General features: G+C 36.8%; 1 pseudogene; it reads left to right on the forward strand.

The window, feature by feature from the left end:
- The first annotated feature begins 2,545 nt into the window (after nt 1-2,545).
- LOC141417223 (TNF receptor-associated factor 5 pseudogene) lies at nt 2,546-4,453 on the forward strand (annotated as a pseudogene).
- The last annotated feature ends 3,495 nt before the right edge of the window (nt 4,454-7,948 follow it).

A 7,948-nucleotide genomic window follows, 5' to 3' on the forward strand; every position in this document is an offset into this window, starting at 1 on the left:
CATACCCCTGAGAATGAAGATGTGGAGAAAGTTGCATGAATTTTCTAGCATTAAAGAATTACATTTTGTACACAAACATAAGGTAGTTTTGAAGTATCTACCAAAATGAGCATTGTATAGCGAATTCTTTAATTTTAGGTGCAACTAGTTATACTGGAGAGATTGTATTCCTTTTTTTTTTTTGGAGGGATTAGGATTTAAAATAAGGGCTTTATACTTACAAAGCAGACATTCTACTGCATGAACCACATTTCTAGTCCATTCTACCATAGTTATTTTGCAAATGGGGTCTCACAAACTATTTGCTAGGGTTGCTCTTAAACCATGATTCTCTAAATCTTGGCCCCCAAATAGCTAGACTTATAGGCTTGAGGATAGGTGCCTGGCTTGGAGATTGTATTTCAAGAGTGACACAATTTAATGTGGTCATCTCTTTGCACTTTACATTTTGTTTTAAGATCTAATGAAGTGCTATTCTGTACTTACTCTGTTTATGAGTGTCTTAACACAATACCACAGTGATAGATTGATAAATAACACAAAGGTTGTTGAAAAACGTGGTTCATAGTTGGAAACTAGACTGGTTTCATCAGTTATATTTTCAATGAATATTTTCATAGTTTGTATCTTAATAGGAATCATAGTCCATCAAATCTCTGTTAAACAAAGCAGTGTTATCTGTTGAGTTGATGGTTTATTATAAACTTAATCCTTTATACCTCAAAACCACTTCCACTCTATAAACATTTACTGAAGGCATATTATGAACCAAATACTATTCCTAAACATTGATGATGATTTACTTGCTAATATAAACATAGAAAACCAGGATTTTTCCAGACAATGTGAAATTACAAATGAATAGGAATTAAAAATATTAGCAAAGGTGAGGCAGGCTAAAAGTAGAGAAAGCTCTGGAGTTTCTCTACTAAATATATGTTAACTATATAATATGTTTATAAATATATATAAATATTATAATATATAAATATATATACATTTTTATATATATAAAAGATTAGCTATCTATTATATATCTATAAAATATCCAAGCTGTTTTTTCTAAATGAGCTAATTTGAGTGGTACACACCCATAACTTCCAACTAATTGGAAAACTGAAGAAGGAGTATCACAAATTCATGGTGAGATCCTTACTCAAAGAGATTTTATAGAACTAATTTTATTCTGGAAGACAGAAAAAGAAAAGCTTGCTGATTTTCCATCATTGTGCATCACTGTCCTATATAAATGAAGAAACTTTACAATTTTCACTGATATCAGTGTAGGTTAGCAACAAAGAAGTACCGAGGTTTAGGAAGAAATAACCCTCACCCACACATAGTAGAATGTGAATTATCATGATTGCATCCTCAATGCTATTTCTTCAAAGTGTGATCAGCAGACCAGCAGCATTAGGTAAATGTGTGAGTTGGCGAAATCTCATCCCTGACCACTTGAGTGAGAATCTGCAATGTAAAAAGATTGCCAGCTTCTCTGTATACATATCAATCTTGATAAACAGTTTTTAAGCTATTAAGGTATTGAACAACTTATGTTAAATAAGAAAATATAATAAAATCAAGAGCTTCTTGCACATGTGAATGTTTGAAAGGTTTTTCAATTTAAACTTCATGTGATTTTTTGAATACATGAAGATTATAATAAATATTTCCTTAATTCAAATTGTTTTGCATTTTAAAACAGTGTATGTTTATTAACAATTGTCAAAATAACTTTTATACACAAATGTGAAATTTATCCCATACAATATCAGCATCTTTTTTATCCCTTAGTTTTCCATCAGGATAACAGAAGTTATATGCAAAAAGTTACTTTAAAAATCAAACATTCCAGGGTTTGCCTCACCTTTCCCTTCCTGGGTGACAGGCCTGGGGCTGAATAGCCTGATCCCCTCTTGGCAGCTACCTGTATCTGGGCACCCGCTTAAGGGCACAGGTGGTACCTGGTGCTCCCAGTCGCATAAGAGTCCCAGTGGTGGCTGCCTGGCACCCTAGAGCTGAAGGTGGGGTGAGAAGCTGAACAAGGACCTTTTGGCTCCTCCCAGTTACTTTGAAAATGAAATTGGGGCAAAGGACTCCTCAGCCTGGTTGCTTGCTCTGCTCCTGTTTGGTCAATCCCCGCTCCCCACATCTATCCTAAGGAGCTCAGGAGGAGGAGGTGGTAAGGCCGGGGCCCCAGAGCACAGGAGACCAATGAGGAAGGTGGTAGAGGGAGTGCACTGTGGAGCGAGTGTTCCTAGCAGAGGAGAGTTGTGGCAGGGATGGAGGAGTCAGGGTCTTCTGCTGGGGAGCTGTCCCAGAATGTGGTTGTGAGCTAGAGGAGCCTGGTTTTCATTTGGTATGCAGGTGGGGAAGGACTTTCAGGTGTACCTCCATACACAGCCAGCCCCTGGACCCTTCTACATCTACAACCACCCCTACACCTTTGTAAGACTTTCCAAGAAGAACACCTCCTGAGTGATCTCTCTCATTGCCACTATTTGAAACCTCCACCAATTCAATTACACTGGGGATCAACAGAAGAATGTCTTATTTTGAGAAACATGCAGGTTTCTCTTGTGGTTTCATCTGCCAAAATTCTGGCCACTCCATTTCCTTGGACTTTGAACTCAACACTGAATACCAATTTGTGGAGAAATTGGAAGAGTGATACAGTGTACTTTTTGTCACTCATTGCTTCATAACACCCACCAGGCAAATTGTGGGCACCACTTCTGCCAGCACTGCATCCTGTTCCTGAGAGAATTAAACTCAGTGCCAATCATCCCTATAGCTAAGGTTTTCAAATCTCAGGAGGTGTTTAAAGACAATTGCTTCAGAAGGGAAGTCCTCAATTTATATGTACATTGCAAAGATGCTTGGATGTAATGCTAAGATAATTCTAGGACAATACCAGGACCACTTCCAGCAGTGCCCACTTAAACCTGTGTTTTGTTCCAATAAAAGCTGTTGCAAAGCAGTGCTCCAAAAAGACATGAAAGAACGTTTGAGCACATACTGTCAGTTTCAAGAGGAAAAATACCTTTATTACAAAAAGGACCAGAAAATAATAAACCAGAACCATGAGGAAAACTTGTGTTCTGAGTATCAGGTACCTTGTCCCAACAAGTGTTCGCAAATTATTACAAGAACCGGGTGAATGGACGCTTTGTCCCAAGTATTTGTCCCATGTCTAAACAAGACTGTCCTTTCAAACACCATGGCTGTACTGTAAAGGGTAAATAGGAAAATTTGTAGGAGCCAAAACCTTTGGCCTTGTAGGACCACATACTTCCAGTTTTAGAAAAGTACTTCCATTTAGAAGAACAGATTTCTGACTTACATATAAGCCTAGAACAAAGAGAAAGTAACATCCAGCAGCTGACAGAAAGTGTAAAGAAATTTGTAAAAGAATTTAAAGCAATTTTCACAGTACTGTGGCAAAAATGGAATCTTCCACTTCAACTTTCAAATGGTTAATCTGCAACAAAATAAATCTGACCTGAGGCCTTTGGTGAAAGCCATGGATATGGTGAGAAAGAAACTACCCTGCTAGAAACCAGTGATGAGACTGGATGTTTGACAACGGGAGTTTAGCAAGCATAATGTGCCCAGTAATATTTATAAAGCATACCTGAATAAAAACAAAGAGCAGTTTAAACTGCAGGAGGTTGCCTGCTATAATGGGAAATTCATTTGTAAGGTGACAGATTACAAGATAAAGAAGAAAGAGGCAGTGGACTAGTACACAGTGTTCATCTTTGACTAGCCTTTCTACACTAGCCACTGTGGCTACAGGTTCTTTGCTAGAGCATACCTAAAAGGGAACTTATCAAGGAAGAGGACTCAGCTGTCCCTGCATTTTGTGGAGATACAAGGAGAGATTATTTCACTGTTACAGTGGTCATGTTGCAGGATTTTCAAACAGGGAAATCGGACACCAGGGTTTTTGGGAAGCAATATTTCTTAGAGTGCCGCAGTGACCCAGAGGATTCACATCCAAAGGCTAAGACCTGAGAACAAAAGGACCTTGCCTTATATACACTTGAGAGCAGATTACAGAAATGAGAAGCAAAGTTTAACCCATATTTATTTACTTGTAATCTCATTGGCTACTTCACTCTCAGTGCTACCTGACCACTTTCAGGTTTAGTTTCTTTAAGTTTCAGTTTCCTGCCATGCCATACCCTCCTCCCTACTATAGTCACTTGGGCAGTGGGTGACCCTGATGCTTTTGGACTTGCATGGCAAAAACAACCACATTAAAGTGACCATCAAAACTGACCCCCATAGCAGCAGCTTTATAAAACCTGATGAAGAAATGAACATTGCTTCTGGATATTCCCACTTTGTGATTCATTCCACATTGGAGAATGCCAAGAACCCCTACATTAAAGGTGACAATCTGTTCTTGAATGTGTCCATAGAATTAACTGTCCTGGAGGATTTCTAATCACTGTTTATAGGGTAAAAAGAAAAATTCTGGTGTTTCCAGTAGCATGGAGGAAGACACATTTAGTTATCATATTGATCTTCATTTAGACTCAATGCACATTTGTATTTGGCTTTTTGTCATTAATGTTTTAAGTTACTTTAAAACATCCAAAGTGCTTTCTTTTCTTTATATTTTACTGTTCATACTTGAAACTTTTAGAATATCTTCTTGTTATTTATATTTTTAAATAACATGGAAGTTTCTTGAACATGAAGCTGTGGTTTACACCTTTTATGGGTGCTTAATGAAGTTTCTCAGATTCTTTGTATTATTGAATGTTTTTGAGGACACAGGTAGCAGTACTCCCAACTTAAAATGCTTTTGTATTTATTTTGTTCGGTCTGTTGATTCTACACCTGATTTTAAGCCTGCAGTCATCTTTTCAAAGGTAGGATTTTCCAATTAACTAGTGAAAGATGTAATTTTAAGAAAGTATGTCTTATATTGATCAAATTTCTTTGTTTAAACACTGAAACTTTGGAAATTACTACCCCTTTGAGTCTTTTCATTAAATTTGTCAGCAGTCTGAAGCACAATTTTGCAAGGCTAAACAAGAACTGGCAAGTGGGGTATGAATTTTATTCCCCCTATTGAAGTAAAGCAGAAAGTGCTAGATAGTACGTTTTTAAGGAAATATGGCTAGCCAGTTGAAGTACAGATTATATTATATTAAGTTCAACCATGTGAAAAACTGTTTTCATAGTTCAAAAATGAGATATATATATATATATATATATACCATCAATATATATAGTTCGAAGGTATTTTGGCAATAATAGTGAATTATTATGAGGATGTGCAGAATTTATAACATGATAGGAAAAATGCCATAATTCATAAAGACAATAAAAAATAGTCTCAGGGAAAAACCATTACAATTTTCTATGTGTGACAGTATTCCCACCCAAAACCATCCAGTGAAAAAGTCTTCTTGGGGCTGATATAGAATGGCTGGCTGACCTTTTGAATTCATAAATTGGATTGAAAATGAGCATTTAAACAACCTTGTGAACCATCAGATAAAATTAGTGAAATATTCCATATCAGTGCATAGCTGTTTAAGTATACAATCCACTATTGATGAGATAAGGAAATCTGTTTAGCATTTTTTTCAAAATTACTGGACATATAATTCCTGGATTATATGCAATTATGTCTTGTATTTCACCCAGAATTCCTCACTACGTACCTCCACCCACTGCAAAGTCCTAATTAGGTTTCTACTCTGGTTGAAATGCTGGAGCTTCAAGGGTCTTGAGCAGTGGAATAATACTGTATAAATGGTAACTTTTGAAAGTTTTTATGTAATTTCCCTATTCAGGAGATTATTTTTAAACATCATTGCCTGTTTATCATCCTGTTGTGTACACTTGACAAAATAAATGATGCAGTTGATATTTTGAACACAATATTTGTCTTCACATGTTTCTTTGAAATACTGAAGTACTGAATTTTGATGTAAAATATTTGTCTTAACCTACAGCCAGCATTATACTTAACGGAGAAAAATTAAAACCATTCCCTCTAAAATCAGGAACCAGACAAAGATGCCCACTATCTCCACTCCTACCCAACATAGTACTGGAATTCCTAGCCAGAGCAATTAGGCAAGAAGAAGGAATAAAAGGAATACAAATAGGTAAAGAAACTGTCAAAATATCCCTATTTGCAGACAACATGATCCTATACCTTAAAGACCCAAAAAACTCTACTCAGAAGCTTCTAGACATCATCAATAGCTATAACAAGGTAGCAGGATATAAAATCAACATAGAAAAATCATTAGCATTCCTATACACTAACAATGAGCAAACAGAAAAAGAATGTATGAAAACAATTCCATTTACAATAGCCTCAAACAAAATCAAATACCTAGGTGTAAACCTAACAAAAGATGTGAAAGACCTCTACAAGGAAAACTATACACTTCTGAAGAAAGAGATTGAGGAAGACTATAGAAAGTGGAGAGATCTCCCATGCTCATGGATTGGTAGAATCAACATAGTAAAAATGTCGATATCCCCAAAGTAATCTACATGTTTAATGCAATTCCCATCAAAATTCCAATGACATTCATTAAAGAGATTGAAAAATTTACTGTTAAATATACATGGAAACACAAGAGGCCACGAATAGCCAAGGCAATACTCAGTCAAAAGAACAATGCAGGAGGTATCACAATACCTGACTTCAAACTATATTACAAAGCAATAACAATAAAAACAGCATGGTACTGGCACAAAAACAGACATGAAGACCAGTGGAACAGAATAGAGGATCCAGATATGAAGCCACACAACTATAAGCAACTTATCTTTGACAAAGGAGCTAAAAATATACGATGGAGAAATAGCAGCCTCTTCAACAAAAACTGCTGGGAAAACTGGTTAGCAGTCTGCAAAAAACTGAAACTAGATCCATGTATATCACCCTATACCAAGATTAACTCAAAATGGATCAAGCATCTTAATATCAGACCCCAAACCCTTAAGTTGATACAAGAAAGAGTAGGAAATACTCTGGAGTTAGTAGGTATAGGTAAGAACTTTCTCAATGAAACCCCAGCAGCACAGCAACTAAGAGATAGCATAGATAAATGGGACCTCATAAAACTAAAGAGCTTCTGTTCATCCAAAGAAATGGTCTCTAAACTGAAGAGGACACCCACAGAGTGGGAGAAAATATTTGCCAACTATACATCAGACAAAGGACTGATAACCAGAATATACAGGGAACTTAAAAAACTAAATTCTCCCAAAACTAATGAACCAATAAAGAAATGGGCAAGTGAACTAAACAGAACTTTCTCAAAAGAAGAAATTCAAATGGCCAGAAAACACATGAAAAAATGCTCACCATCTCTAGCAATAAAGGAAATGCAAATTAAAACCACGCTAAGATTCAACCTCACCCCTGTTACAATAGCCATCATCAGCAACACCACCAACAACAGGTGTTGGCAAGGATGGGGGGAAAAAGGAACCCTCTTACACTGTTGGTGGGAATGTAGACTAGTACAACCACTCTGGAAAAAAATTTGGAGGCTACTTAAAAAGCTGGACATCGATCTACCATTTGATCCAGCAATACCACTCTTGGGGATATACCCAAAAGACTGTTACTCCAGAGGCACCTGCACATCCATGTTTATTGCGGCACTATTCACAATAGCCAAGTTATGGAAACAGCCAAGATGCCCCACCACTGACGAATGGATTAAGAAAATGTGGTATCTATACACAATGGAATTTTATGCAGCCATGAAGAAGAATGAAATGTTATCATTCGCTGGTAAATGGATGGAATTGGAGAACATCATTCTGAGTGAGGTTAGCCTGGCCCAAAAGACCAAAAATCGTATGTTCTCCCTCATATGTGGACACTAGATCAAGGGCAAACACAACAAGGGGATTGGACTTTGAGCACATGACAAAAGCGAGAGCACACAAGGGA

Source organism: Castor canadensis, chromosome 15 (genome assembly GCF_047511655.1).
Source record: "Castor canadensis chromosome 15, mCasCan1.hap1v2, whole genome shotgun sequence".
NCBI classification, from domain to species: domain Eukaryota; kingdom Metazoa; phylum Chordata; class Mammalia; order Rodentia; family Castoridae; genus Castor; species Castor canadensis.